Genomic DNA, 15,462 nt, shown 5'->3' with positions numbered 1-15,462 from the left:
AGACTGCATGGACTCGGAGAGACGAATATAAAGAGGGAGGTTACTCCAGAGTCTGGGAGGTACGACAGTAAAGGCCCGATCCCCTCTGGACTTCAGACGAGACCTCGGTTGCGTCAGGAGCATTTGATTGGAAGATCTAAGTGCCTTATTAGGGATGCACAAATGGAGGCGCTCGCGTAGATAGCTGGGAGCTAAATTGTTTAAAGTTTTAAAGGTAAGCAAAAGAATTTTGAATATTGGTACGATAATCAACAGGGAGCCAATGTAGGTTGGCTAAAACTGGTGTGATGTGGGCATAATTTCTAGTTCCAGTTAAGAGACGCGCAGCTGCATTTCAAACTAACTGGAGCCGGTGAATAGAGGAAGGTGGGAGGCCCGAGTAGAGAGAATTACAGTAGTCTAATCTGGAAGTGATAAGACCATGAATGAGTTTTTTAAGGTCCTTCAAAGGGAGGTATGGCTTTGCTTTAGATATCTGACGCAGCTGGTAGAAACTGTTTTTTACCACAGAGGAGGTCGATTTCTTGAGCTGTCCAGGAAAACACCAAGGTTTCTAACAGTGAGTGAGAGATGGCTACCAAGGGGCCCTAAGGCCCCTTGGTAGCCATCTCTAAGTTGTTCCAGCGGTAAGTTGTTCCAGCGGGGTGTGACTATCAAAAACTATAACTTTTGTCTTATCCTCGTTCAGTGTGAGAGATGTGACCACGTTTGTACCTCATTTAGACAGTCAAACAGGGGTTCCAGAGACGTAGAGACATCTGATGTCAAAGGGAAATAAATTTTTATGTCGTCGGCGTAGCAGTGAGAGGAAATGTTATATTTTTTAAGTATTACTCCCAAAGGCAGCATGTACAAGGAAAAAGAACTGGGCCGAGCACAGATCCTTGAGGCACACCACAGTGAATTTGTTTTTAAAAACTGAAGCTGGCCCTCCACCTCTGTCAGTGGACTGGGGTGAGCTTAGAAAGGTGAATCGGGTTGGTTCTGAGAAAGAAAAGAACTCACCAGGGCAAAGCCAAGTTTCAGTCAAGAATAAGAAGTCCAGCCCGGATGAAAGAATCAGCATACAGAGTCCTAAAGTTGGCAGCATGGTGTTCAGAAAACAGCCTGGGACTGAACACTAAGAAAACCAAAGAGGTCATTGTCAACGTCAGGAGGCACTGACTTGGCCCCCCTCTACATCAACGGGGAGTGTGTGGAGAGGGTCCACACCTCCCGGTTCCTTGGTGTCCTCATCTCTGCTGACACCTCCTGGACAGACAACATCTCAGCGGTCGTCAAGAAGGCCCAACAGCGGCTGCACTTCCTGCGAGTCTTCAGGAAGTGCAAGCTGAACTCCAACCTGCTGCTGACATCACGGTATGGTACGGCAGCTGCACTAAGGCGGATAGAGGCTTCAGAGTGTGGTCAAGACAGCACAGAAGATCATCGGCTGCCCTCTCCCCTCCCTGATGGACATTTATTCCTCCCGCTGCCTCAGCAGAGCAGCAAGCATTATCCATGACAGCTCCCAGTCCGGTTCTAACCTGTTCAACCTGCTTCCCTCAGGGAGGCGCTACAGGTGCATCAGCAAGGAGACCCACAGACTCGCAACAGTTTTTTCCACCCGTAACCTGAACTCACACATGATAAACACAGTTCCACCCCCCAATCTAGGACCTCTACACACAGACTACACAACTATCATCACCACAGTGCAACACTTAATTTACGTGCAGTAACCCACACTGTAATATATAGCACTATGTTTTGTTTCTATATTTGTAGATAGTGCTGCAGAACTGTGCAACTCACCCCCTTCTTTCCCACGTCTGCACTGAATAGGAGATGCTCTGAAGCTTATTGTGCATGTGTGTAGTGACAATAAAACGCATTCTATTCTGTTTTTGTTCACATGCTAAGTTCAGCATTCAAAATCTTGGTGTAATGTTTGAGTCTTCTCTGAGTTTCAACTGTGTAAAATCTTTATCTCACTCCTAACATTTCTAAATTGTGAAACATGGTCTCCTCTGCTGAACTGGAAGAAATTATCAATGCGTTTCCGTCATTGCATTTAGATTAATGTACTGGCCTCTGTGCTGGATTAGAGAAACCACCAAGGCTCTGCACCAGTCTACAGCTGACTCTGTCCATTCTTTTAAAAAGCACTTCAAAACCTTTTTGTTTAAACAGATTTTCTGTTGAGAAGTTTTTTAAAAATTTTAAAACTACAGGTTTATGTCATTTTGGCACTTAATGGGGTTTTTTTGTGACGGTTTGTCTGTGAAAACGTCCTCACAATCACTAAAAACCAAAGAACACCACCCCCACAGTAAAGCGGTGGAAACATGGGTCATTTTTCTGCTAAGAGCACAACATGACCTCCCTGCATGGAGGGGCCAATAGACAGGACCGCGTATCAAATCAATCAAATCAAATCAAAATTTATTTATACACATTTTTAAGACCGAAGTACACCAAAGTGCTTTCCATTAAAATCGCAGTACAAATAAAATCACAATAAAATATAAATTACAAATATATAAAATATAAGATAATTACATTTTTCTTTTTCTTTTCTTTTCTTTTTCTTTTCTGAAAAAGCATTTTTATTTTTGTATATAAATAAATGTTGATGTTGTGCTATGGGATTGTATGTTTCAATTTTACTTATAATGTGCCAAATCACTACAACAGGCGGCTCAAGGCGATGCCATCCAGAGTAAGGATCTTGTTAGCCACAGTGTTTCTAAGATTTTTACGCCCCGTTACAATAACCTCAGTTCTATCTGAACTTAGAAGCAGAAAATTAAAGCTCATTATGTGTCTAAGACATCCCGGCAGTTTAACCAATAAAAGCGGGTATCTTATGCATAGCAGTGAAAATGTATGCTATGCTATGTCTTCTAAAGCACGTATAATGTAAACAAATCTGGTCTTTGCACAGAAGCCTGTGGAGCTTCATAATTAACCTCAGTGTGTGAAGAGGACTCTCCATTTAATAATAGCTGTAATAAAATGTTATGGCCGACGGTGTTAAACGCTGCACTTGGGTCTAGCAGGGTCTTGGGTCTTCATCCATATTTCAACTTTTCAATATGAATGAAGGCTGAAAACTGATTAGATTAATGTCTGATGATCTTTTCTGTGCTTCTTCAAGTTTGTAACACCGAACGTATTAAAGGATGATATAAGGTTCACAGGAAGAGTTTAATTAGACACACATTTACTATTTTTCTTTATACTCTTTCTTTCTTGACATGTTTAATATGATTACTATCAGAGGAGAAAATGACCCTTGTGTAGTTTAAAAACTTTTTATTTAATCAAACTGTAATGTTGTTGAACTCTGACGGACGTGTCTTTTAATCTTGTCAACAAATCCTTAATCACCTAAATCTGTCATTTATCATCTAGTAAAATGTTCCCTCTGCTTCTGTTGCACATCTCCCCGACACTCTCTGCTTCACCTGTCCTGTGCAGCTGGTCCAACCCCTGCCTGCCTCCTTAAACTGGGGTGTTTAAATCTCTTTACCTCTGTTGTGAACTTCACACAAAGTTTGTGGTAACAAAATCAAACTGACGAGGATCTCGTTTGAAAAAAAAACAAAACAAAAAAAAAACACACACACACAGACAGTCACGAGACAAAATAAAAACAGACTGCTCAAAGCAAAGGCAGAGCCCTCACAGCTGGTAGTACAAACACAGTGACAACATGCGTATCAGATACCCTCAGTGCCAGAAGCATAAATATGAAAAAGGTGGGATCACCAAGAATATCCTAAAAATGGCGTTGAGGTGGGTGTTACAGTGAAAAAAACAAAAAGCAGCCAAATTTTCATCTGAAAATGTTGAATTTTAGTAAAAACAATGCTCTGTAGTTTGATACTGTCGTTACAGACAAAGCAGATGTTTAAAGCCTTTGAACGCTCATTTAAAACGCGCTCATTCTCCTTATCAGCTGGAAACATTAAAGCCGTAAAATGACTTTTTCAAACGGATAAAAACTATTGAACAGCAGCAATGATGAGCCTGTACCAGAATTTGAATGTACATGTGTTGAAGGTGCGGGTCTTGTTGAATTATTAAACATACTTTCTTTAATTTTTCGAGCCACAAAAACAACAACTTTTAATTTTCTTCTGCTTGAGTCTCGGCCTCGGGTAGCTCTACTTATCATTGCTCAATCAGTTGTCTGTTTGTGCTACTTTTTCAAGGAGCAGTGGATTATTGGTAAGGGTGACTTTATGTGTTTAGCTACTTAAGTGGAAGTACTGTGGATAGTTTTACCTTACATACATAGATCTACCAGTACAGCTTCTGAGGTAACTGTTTACAAAATGTTATAATCTATCCACAAGTTCTTTGCAATTTTACATTGATAAACATTATCCTTAACACATTTGACCCGCATAAAGTGCTATGGCCATCACACTGTCATTTAGAATTGTTTAAATAACTCGTGTCTTAAGTCCTTCCATCAAACAGAAAATAAAAAAATAAATAAAATAAAAAAAATAAAAAAGTCGCATGGATCACTTTATATTTCTAACATTTTGTGATATAAAGTCGTTCATAACAAACTGAAAGGCTGGGAGTTTAAAATGCAAACCGATGGAAGCAGCAGTAGAAGACTATAATGTCACAGAGCACACAGTGTCTATTATTGTGTAGACAATTATAAATAAGAGCTTAATAAAAGATGCTTAATTTCTTAAGAAATAAACAGGTGGAGTGATCTTTATCAAAAGTGGATGTTGCATCTGTGGCTAAACCCCTGTACCCAAAAACTTTAAAAATCTACTGTGTGTGAGGCTGTGTAAGTAAAGCTTGCCCTTCACACCCGCGTGTAACAAACCATTTGTTGGGGGTTGTGGATTTGGCACCTCAGCATTGTGAAAGTGGGGAAACATGTTTCTGGCTGTGCATAAGATTCCTCCTTACAACTTAGAATCTCAGTTCTAAATGAAATTCAGATGTTTTTTAAGTATGGCTAATGTATTAATTGACTTCTAAGGCACGCACACACACACACACACACACGCACACGAACAACAACACCAACACGGAGAAGAAGAAGAGGGGGTCGGCAGACTATGAATAAATCTACATACTCTGATATATGGTATGTGTTTTATAAAAACCTACTCTACACCAGCTGAGGAAGTAATTAAACACAATGTTTTGCCAAGTTTCCCCTCTGGGAAAAAGTCTGTCTTCATTTATTCAGTTATTGTACTAATGTATGCACATTTCTATGCTATTAAAGGTACTGAAAAGCTTTACTTACACAATACTTTGGGTACTGAGTTGACTTACAACAAAGATTATGCTGAAATGCTGAAAAAAAAAAAAAAATATATATATATATATATTATAAACTATATAAATAAAAAGTACTTTTAATAAATTAAATTATTTTTTCACATGAAAACAATATTTATATTAATAAATTCTCGTTTAACAGAAATCTCTGATAATGTTTGTGGTGTCAGCTTTTTCCTTTTCAAACTGTGCGAGAGAAGAAGTATCTCATGACATTCACGCCTAATGTGTTCAGCATATTCTGCACAGTCTGCATCGTCACTGGTACCTGTTTAAGGCTGACGGGGGGTTGAACAGCAGGCTCTGGACACGGGCCCCCAGTGGGGAACCTGAGCCCTGATGATGGGGAGGGTGAGTGCAAACACCAGAGCCAAAGGTAGCTTCATGGTAAAGATGTGGCTTTATTACCTAAAGAGAGTATGAAAGAAAAGCAGGTAAGGTAACACAAACCAAAAGAAACATGGCCAACGCAAACAAGATTACTGCTACATCAACTCAGGCAACATTTTTCTTGGCAGAAATAATCTAATATTAACTAATTTATAGTTTAATCCTTCGCATGTATCTCCACAGATTTCTCTTACCTCTGTGTTCCAGTGGTTCAGATATGTGCTCTGTCTTTAGAGATAGAGAGACAAGGCCGTGTGACCGATGGTGACATGGAACTGAATCTGAGCCCCAAAGAGAGAATAAGAGTTATGCTTTTGCACCATATTGTGTTTTCACCGTTCTTTCGTAGCAAGAAGAATGATTTTCAGTCAAATGATCCCTACAATCAGTATATTTAATTTCAAAATCAGCCACCCTGGAAATCAACCTACCATCTGGATAATTGTCAGATACTTCTTCCACCACAGGTACTTTTGGATCTTAGGTCCACAGGAGGCAAGACTGTAATACAGGTACATCAGGACATGGATCATCGCATTCATATGTGCACCAAAGAATGCTGCAGTAGAAGAAACAATAAGTTTTTAATTTTGTTCTGCTTACTATAGTTAAAAAAAAATCTTAAACTGAGTTGCTCTGAACTCCTGCTGTCTGTATCCAATAAAAAGACAATAGTTGAGGGGCTGGGAGATACAAACAAGTGTAGGTCCAGGGGCCCATGAATCCAGATTAAACTATCCAAGCTACATATGACGATACTATGCTTGTGGGTTTCAGTGAAATTTGTCATCTAGCTTCCTCATCAGTGTTCAGACTCAGTTTACTCTCAGTCACAATCATCTACTTGCAAATATACATATAGCTGCACCTGTGTTTACTAATTAGCAAGTGATAGCGTGTTATCATGCTAAATACATACTGTGAACATGATAAACATTGTACCCTATAGTAAACTTCAGCGATTAAATGCTATTACTCTCAACATGTTGCCTTGTTGGCATTAGCACTTAGCTCAAAGTGCTCCTCTGCCTGTGGTATACCTTTACAGAGTTGCTAGCATGGCTGTTAATATGCAGATGCATATTATAAAAAAAAAAAAAAAGCTCAACAAACAACAATAATGAATACATTAACCAGTAGTGAATAAAAGGTTTATAGACAAGTAGCTCCACATGTTTGGTTTAGCTTCCTGAAGCATCCACCAAGGCATTTGTGTCTCTTCCCAGCCCTCACCCAGTATAAACCACAAAACTACAGAGCCGGTGAAGGCTTTATCAACAGCAATGCTGATAAATTCATATATATATCATATAGCTGATGTCTGCTGTGTTGTAAGCTACTCACACTGTCCTCCTGCCACCCACTTGATGCCAATCCACCAGAGCGTGAACATGGAGCAATGATGGTAGACGTGCAGGAAGGTGACCTGGTTAAATTTTTTCCTCAGGATGAAAAACACAGTGTCCAGATACTCAATGCCTTTGGAGATGAAATACCTCCACAGAGCTCCTGCCACCTGACTCCCGCAGAAATAAAGAAGGGGAAGAAAAAGACTGTTAACATATGAACATATATGATCAAGAGCTACATGTGTGTGAACTCTGATTTTGGAAATCCTAACCTCGACCCGAGACTGACTCACTTGTGGTTTCTGTTTCAAACTACGTCATAGAGCAACAGGAAGGAAGGTGAAACTGAACACCATTCAACTCCGGCTTGTACTTTTTTCTGATAACAGGCCCGTGCTCTAAATGTATGGATGCCTCTCATGTTTCTAAAAGCTCTCTGAGTGACGTGTCCCTGGCAGGCTGACTGTAATTTTCTGAACCATGGGTACAGTGGAGAATTATTAACAGGTAGGGATCTGGTTCCAAGGAAACTAATTATTGTAGACACAAAAGTCTTAAGATAGTAAGTTACATAAACAGCTGAAGTCCCACTACTATATTCAGAGTTTATCTATGCAAGCGTGTGTGTGTGTGTGTGTGTGTGTGTGTGTGTGTGTGTGTGTGTGTGTGTGTGTGCAGTCGGGAGAGTTGGGGTATCCAATTTCCTTTTTTTGAATGCCTTCTTGTGAACGCCGTCTGTTTTCCACATTCTGCAACGGTAAAATACGACTTAGAGGCGGATATTTGTTTTACCTTATGGGCAACAGTTGTCTGGCTTTGTTCTTGCTGTTGACAAAACTCGCCTCATGGTTGACTCTGAGAAAAAAACTCTTTCCCACAGAGGGGAATAAACTTATTCGAATATGAGCTTTTTTTCCACTAAGACTTGTTTTATGGTGAGATGTACGAAATTATTTACCGGGTTACAAGCAATGATAATATCGGATGTTGACTCCTCAGCGTCATCATTTTCTATCTATTGAGAAAACTTATTGTTAAAGTATTGAAGAAAAAAAACTCCTCCTTGCCCCGCGGGGTGTGTGTGTGTGTGTGTGTGTGTGTGTGTGTGTGTGTGTGTGTGTGTGTGTGTGTGTGTGTGTGTGCCTTCTTGCGAACGCTGTCTGTTTTCCGCATTCTGCAACGGTAAAATACGACTTTGAGACGGATATTTGTTTTACCAAATGGACAATTGCTGTTGACAAAACTCGCCTCATGGTTGACTCTTTCCCACAGAGGGGGGTGCTTTAATAAACTTATTCGAATATGAGCTTTTTTTCCTCGCTAAGACTTGTTTTATGGGGAGATGTAAGAAATTATTTACCGGGTTACAAGCAATGATAATATCGGATGTTGACTCCTCAGCGGATCAACATTTTCTATCTATTGAGAAAACCCATTGTAAAAGTACCCGCGGTGTGTGTGTGTGTGTGTGTGTGTGTGTGTGTGTGTGTGTGTGTGTGTGTGTGTGTGTGTGTGAGTGAAACAAGATCGCCTGTCGCTGGTTTGTTTTTCAGTCTCTCAAAAGGAAAAGTAGTATTCACTAAGGGATAGTTATCCATTTTTTTTACACATAGGCAGCCTGTAGGTTACAAGCGGATAGAAAGTTCTTCTTTTCATCACAAGCTATGGTGTATCTTAAAGGTTTTTTACAGCGTCTGTATTATAGGAAAATAAAATACTATTGAAATCTCTACAGGAAGTCACTCTTTATTTCCATTACAAACGCCGGTGCAGCTTAAGAAAGTAAAATTACATCCGCTCTGTCTCTCTATACATCACAGAATCATCTGCTGCATCACCGCTGTGCTTAGGGAACATGACGCAACAGGTCTGAAAATGACTAGACACTTCCGGAGTATTTCCGGTAGGGTCATAAGGTCCGGATCGAGATTGAATATGTCATATTCAAAGCCTTCTTCTTTGGGAGAGCAGATCTCATCGGACACAGGAACGCTGCGGGGCTGCAGAAGGAAATCCATCTTGCGTCTGGGCCTTAGAAATTGTGACGGACTCCACCTCTCTGCTTTTTTATTCCCCTCCAACAGATGGCGCGCTTCCGGAGGTTTCCCCCTCCCTCTAAAAACTTTTTTTTCCCAACAACAGATGACGCGCTTCCGTGGTTCACCCCCCCTTCTCCGGATGCGATTCGTCACGCTCATTACACGCTTCCGGGGGGGGAGGGGCGGGAGGTCAAAAGGTCGTGATTAGGGCCATCAATCACTTCGGATCAAATTTTGTCATAAGCTGTATGGTATTAACTCTCTGCAGCGGCTTCCACTCGTTTGAGCAGTTTGTTGCGTGACCTCCTGTCTCTCACTGAACTAAAATGCCTCCAAACAACAGCAAAATAGATGGCACTCACTCCAACGTCTTGCAGCAAAAACATTAAGTGATGGGAAGAACAGGTGATGGATGAGCTGCAGATGTAACCGGTGTAATTCTGCGTTGTGTCTGATAAAAAAGGTAAAAGAAAGAAAGACCTCCCAGTAAATAATTTGCCCACTCCAGCTCCTACGACCAAATACAAACAGTGGGGAAGAGGGTTAGTTCAACCCACCACAGCTCCCAAGCTAGCAAGGAGTATATATTCATGCTAGCATTTATGGCGCCTAAAACACATTTATGATACACACATACTACACACTTATAACATCTAACAAAAACAGGCTTAATAATGACAATAATCGAACTAAAATTGCAACCAGAAACATCCAGGTGGCTAAATATGCATTATATGTGTGTTTTAAAGTGTTGGAAAGAAATGACACCCACCTCTCCCACAGGGGGATTGTAGAAAAGGGGAGAGGCAAAAGGGGTACACTGTATTTATAGGATTGCACCGAAGAAGAAGAAAAGAACGAGGAGGGGCTCTAACTGATAATGAACACAACTACAGGCTTGGAGGTCCTAAAAGTCAGGTATAAAAGGAGCAGTTTGGGGGTTTAGAACACATTATAACAATGTGATTTATGACCCTGTTACACAGAGCCAGCAGAATGAGCTGCTGCCACCACCACAATCAATGGTGACGCCAATTTAGAAAGAGCCCCAGTTGATTCCACTCTTGCCAGATGCTGAATACACATCGTCTAAAAGTGTGTGCCATTGACCAAAGGAGGAGTGGGCTGTTCACACATGCCTGTGTTCTTATGGAGCAGTCTTTGAGGATGGCGAGTCCAGAGCTGGAGGTTTAGATCTAAGAGAGTGATCCAAAGTCAGGAGAGGATTACACCCAACCTTCAGAGATCTTCCTATAAGCCAGAACTGGAAGCAGAGCCACCTTTGGCTATGATATCTTTACTGGACCCAGTAAGTCCAGTCAAGGTCAAAAACGTGGTCAGTCCCCCATTTAGTGCCATAGATCTGAAACATAGTAAACAAAATGCTAGTAAAAAGTTACAAACATGTTCAAGTTACATGTCTACAACTCCACAACAGACATACTTTGCTACTGGTGCCAAACAGTACTGCAGTCTGTAGCTTTCCAGCCATCCTTTGAACGTCTTTGAGTTTAATGTAGCCAAAACTGGATTCAGTAATCAGTGTTTATTTACAGAAGCCGTAGAGTATGGCTGCCACATGTGAACATCAGTGACGGCTCATTTAAACTGTAGGAACGATTAACCCAACATCAGAAAAATACTTCATTTGACATTAATGTGACAAATTAACACTGCTGGGACTTTTCTGGTCCTACACTGTTCATGTCCAAGTCAACACATTGTAAGATTTACACGTGGAAGGTCATCTAAGCTGCTTATGTGGAGATTACCTTTCCTTTAACAACGACCAGTTTCTTCTTTTCAGTTTTCAGTTTTATTTGTCATATGCAAGTTAGCACAGGGTCAACATTGCAATGAAATGTGTTTGACGAGCAGCAGTCACTCGGCAGCTTGATACAGTAGGAGAAAATATAATAAAATAAAATAATAAAGAAAATAGAAAAATAGTAAGGAGCAAATATTAGAGAGACATGGTAAAAGAGAAAAGATGACTAAATATATTTGTATCTATAAATATATGTACACTAGTGATTAAATAAGAAAATCTTGAAGAGAAATATGACGGGAGGGCAGATGGGACATTGCACAGGAATGAGCAGCAGAAAATTTCAGTATTGCACTTTTAAATATAAATATCAATGACAATAAAGTGGAGTGACCAGTGCAGATTAAACAGAGTACTTGTGAAGCTGCAGGTAGCTTCTGAGTGCTGTGTTGTGTGTGTTTAAGTGTTGTGGTTGAGGTGTCGTACGGCTTGGTGGTAGAAACAGTTTTTGAGTCTTGTAGTCCGAGCAGACAGACTCCTGTAACGATGGTAACAAGGAGAACAGCTGATGTGCTGGGTGGCTGTGGTCCTTGATGATGCTGTGTGCTTTACGGAGGCACCGCTGGAGATAAATGTCCTGAATGGCAGGAAGCCTCGTGCCAGTGATGTGCTCTGCTGCCTTCACCCTCTGTAGTGATTTACGGCTGCTGGCAGAGCAGCTTCGTACCAAACTGTGATGCAGCTCGTCAGCAAGCTCTCGACTGCACACCTGTAGAAATTTGAGGTGATGTTGGCGTTCATGCCAAACTTCCTCAGCCTCCTCAGGAAGTAAAGCCGCTGGCGAGCTTTCCTGATTGTTCTCACCTCAAACACATTATTTACCCATCCAGGTGGAACATGTAGCTGTGCTCGGTTTGACAGCTTTCATCCTGGCAGCAGCGTCAGCTGAAGCATACAAGGCACACATAGATGTCACTGAGCTGGAGCTCTGGGAGAGACGTCGCCACTTTCAGGCCTTTAAACAAAGCTGTTGGAGCACAAGTCCCAAAGATTTATAGTTTCTCTTCATGTCTTCATTGTTCCTCCATGGAGAGATGTTCCAAGTAGCCTTGGCTCGAGACAGGCGTCCTGCAGGACTACCTACCAACTGTCCACTGTTTGCAGTCGTGGTAGAGTAATGTTGCCCACCAGTGACTGAAAACCATGGATTGGAGAAGAATGACAGAATTCAGTGACCTTGTGGGGCCATAACAGAGAAATGACAGCAGTGTAGTGGATCAAATAAAGAGTGATGATGTTATATTTGTGACTGTAGCAGGACCAAGGCTCAAAAGGTTGCAGGCGTTGTTAATTGAGCAGAAGATGGACGGCATGAAGCCCTCTCCTCGACAGCTACAGGATCACAGTCTGCAGGTTCAGTTATGCAACGTTTTAGCATCGATGCGTGAAGTTAAGAGCAGACAGGGAGGTTATTTTTGCACTGGGCTGGAATGACTCAGTTTACCTGTCAAAGGCTATCACGGCTGGGAGAAAACCCTCAGCATTAGTAAAGAAGGACCACGGTGGCCTCTGGGTAGAAACACTGCAGAGTTCATGTGGATACGCTGCTGCATTAGGTCAGATAGAAATATCATAAAGCATCATTAAGTAAAAACGTTTATTAAGAACAAATGTTTAAATATTGTTAACGTGTTTCCCAGAAACATCTGTAGAGACAAAGAGCTTTCTGTTGTTGCTTCGAGGAAACAAGCTCTTCTTTTTAGTTTTGTCCTGGTATTTATTCCAGGACGGACTCATCCACTGAGCAGTGTTTGGGTTTCTTCGTTTTCCTCGTTCTGGATGCAAACTATTACAACTTGGGCTTTATTTCAGTGACAATGGCCTTAAGCTGCAATACAACAGGAAGTTACTCATATATAGTAATTTCCCAGACCATATTAAAAATCCATTAACAGGAAATACAAATGATGGGACAATGCCACAGCATGGACATTAGAACAGTTGGGAAAATTTACCTGGAAAAAGGTGAAAATGAGGCTTCATTGAACTGGAATTACAAAGACCAGGAATGTGAGATCCACCAGCCACGACTGAGGGTTTTTACACGTCATATCCTCAAAGTAGAACCACAGTGATCAAAAGAATCGACTTTAATGTTATTCTTTCTTTCTTTATGTCAGATTTAACCCCCCAAAAAGCTTTAATCTTTAACTAGTCTTTGGACGTAGCTACAGCACGGTCAGGTTGACAGTTTATGGGTAACATGTGGCCACCAGGCACTGCGACACACTTCCATGTTATATTACCTTGGCATCCCGTAGGAATACAGGAGAATCATGTGAGGAATCTAAGAGTTGTTTCTTAATTCAATTCAGTTTTATTTACACAGCACCAAATCACAACAGCAGTCGTCTCAAGGTGCTTTATACTGTAAGGTAGCTCGTACAATAATACATACAGAGACAAACCCAACAGTCATATGACCCCCTGTGAGCAGCACTTTGGCGACAGTGGGAAGAAAAAACTCCCTTTTAACAGGAAGAAACCTCCGGCAGAACCAGGCTCAGGGAGGGGCGGGGCCATCTGCTGTGATTGGTTGAGGTGAGAGAAGGAAGACAGGATAAAGACATGCTGTGGAAGAGAGACAGATGAACCGCTGAGTGTTGTCCCGTCGAGGTGGCTCTTCTATGTTGTGCATTTATGGCACCAAACCACAAATGCAAAGGAAGAAAGGGTCGAGGCACAGCACCCAGCTGCCTGACAATATTCAGGCAACCAGGGCTGTGCAGAGAGGTTTAAAGGGGCGGGTGCTCAAAGTTAGAAAGGGGCACATTGAACCAGGCTGAATAACAACAACACACATTCATCAAGAATCTAATATGGGCAACAAGGCAAAGCAAACGTAGCCGATGCTTTACCTGATGGGTACAATGTTGCTGTTGAGGGGTTGCTGTGGATAGTGCTGGAGGGCAGGGCTGTGTTGGTCTGAGACTGTAGACAGTAAAAAGTCCACAGGAGAGATGGTAGCTGATTAAACAAGTGTCATGAGATAATAACAAAATGCAAAGATTGGTGACAGCGCTTGGAACCATAAGGCAACAAAAAACTGTGAGAAATAATTTAGGCTCTGCCTGTGAATCACTCTTTGCTTCTCTTCTTCCTTCCATCCCATCATTTCATATATCACTCTGCACTTGCTGTCTATCTGAGAACAAGGCACAACTTGCTATTGCAATAAACTATAATCTAATTATCCACACCTAACAACTCCAGCACTTAATCTATAATAAAATGATGACAGAAAAATGTTATAGCCCTGCCTTTAGTAGCCTCACACAGCTCCTGCTGTTTCCTCCTCATGTCCTTACCAGCCATGTCTGCACAATGTTATATCATGAGTAATATTTTTTTTAAAAATCCATCTAAATAAAACACACACATGCACGCACACACAGTGACACTTTAGACCTTCTTCAGAATACTGTATATACTATGGGCATCATGGTGCTGATCCAGAATCCTTACATTATTATTTATTACTAGAGCTACAATAATAAAGCAATGAGGAGGGGGAAGTAATAAATATGAAATAATGTATTTATGATGATTCCATTTGTTTCACTATCCACTCTGTGCAGGGCAAAGCTTATTACATGTTTAAACTGTAGAGATACAATCATTTTACTGCTGTAACATCCAAATGTTGTCTTATTTAAAATATAAATCTAATATAATCTGCTTCTTAATGTATGTTCTTTAAAATACAGCGTGTGTGTTTAATATATTATAATTATAATAATTATTATGTGGACATGCATATTAGATCGTTTTTAGTGAAATATAATCCCTCCAGAAAGGCAGGAAAAGCCCGGAAACTTACTTTAAAACTAAATATGTTCCCTAAAACGGTGACAGAGCTACAGACCCATGACAGCCTTACACAGGTAGCCAGCAGCTGTGACCAGCACTACTTGTGCAGTTAATAAAAGGACAGGTAATGTTTGTCGCGCTGTTGCACACACAGCACGCTCGTTTGTTTCAGTTCGTCAGTAGCAACAAGACAGCTTACCAACGTGTACGTAATAAGCTAATACTCCTGGGTGCTACACACTACAGTGTGCGCTGTACACCTACTTACTGGTTGTGTCGCATCAGTCTGTGTCTCTGAGTTAAGTTGTGTTTCTCCTACAGCTCCGGACCGCTAAAAATGCGCGTGCTCTTTGTGAGCTCGTTCCCGGCTCGTAACCAGCGCGTTCTGCCGTCGAGGGCGATCATTGGTTAAATGTGATCATGTGACTGATGCAAGCCAGATCCTTTTATTTAGCAAAACTGTGATTAATAGTTAAATATTATTGTTGAGGGGCACAGACAGGACTCCGCACACACACACATAAAAAAATAATAATCTTTTTTTTTTTTTAAAGTTGCCTCAACAAAAGGGCACCTTGGGCACCCATCAGGAAAGGGGCGGGTGCTCAAGCCCCTCTAGCCCCCCCTCTGCACGTGCCTGCAGGCAACGTCCAAAGCCCCACAAAGGACCTACCAGCCCCCACACCCCACTGGCCCCGCCCAGATCAAGGAGCTGTCACAGCAGACAAAAATGTGAAGT

The 15,462-nt window shown here is 41.3% G+C and overlaps 1 protein-coding gene and 1 long non-coding RNA gene across 2 annotated transcripts in view; one reads left to right on the top strand and one right to left on the bottom strand.

Annotated features, from left to right (window-relative positions):
- The window catches only part of LOC147337090 (protein NLRC3-like), a 290,822-nt gene that overhangs the window by 258,436 nt on the left and 16,924 nt on the right, over nucleotides 1-15,462 (top strand). The gene's annotated exons all lie outside the window — the stretch shown is intronic.
- Nucleotides 5,453-7,179, bottom strand: LOC147337091 (uncharacterized). Its single transcript, XR_015128665.1, has 3 exons — nucleotides 7,042-7,179; nucleotides 6,129-6,198; nucleotides 5,453-5,978 (listed from the first exon to the last, which is right to left on the bottom strand). It is a non-coding gene; the product is annotated as an uncharacterized LOC147337091 (long non-coding RNA).

Source organism: Aulonocara sp. 'chitande type north' Nkhata Bay, linkage group LG3, assembly GCF_057382095.1.
Source record: "Aulonocara sp. 'chitande type north' Nkhata Bay isolate Kocher_YH1m ecotype deep benthic linkage group LG3, A_spYH_male_GT1.1, whole genome shotgun sequence".
Classification (NCBI taxonomy): Eukaryota; Metazoa; Chordata; class Actinopteri; order Cichliformes; family Cichlidae; genus Aulonocara; species Aulonocara sp. 'chitande type north' Nkhata Bay.
This window is presented reverse-complemented; position numbering and strand designations above follow the sequence as displayed.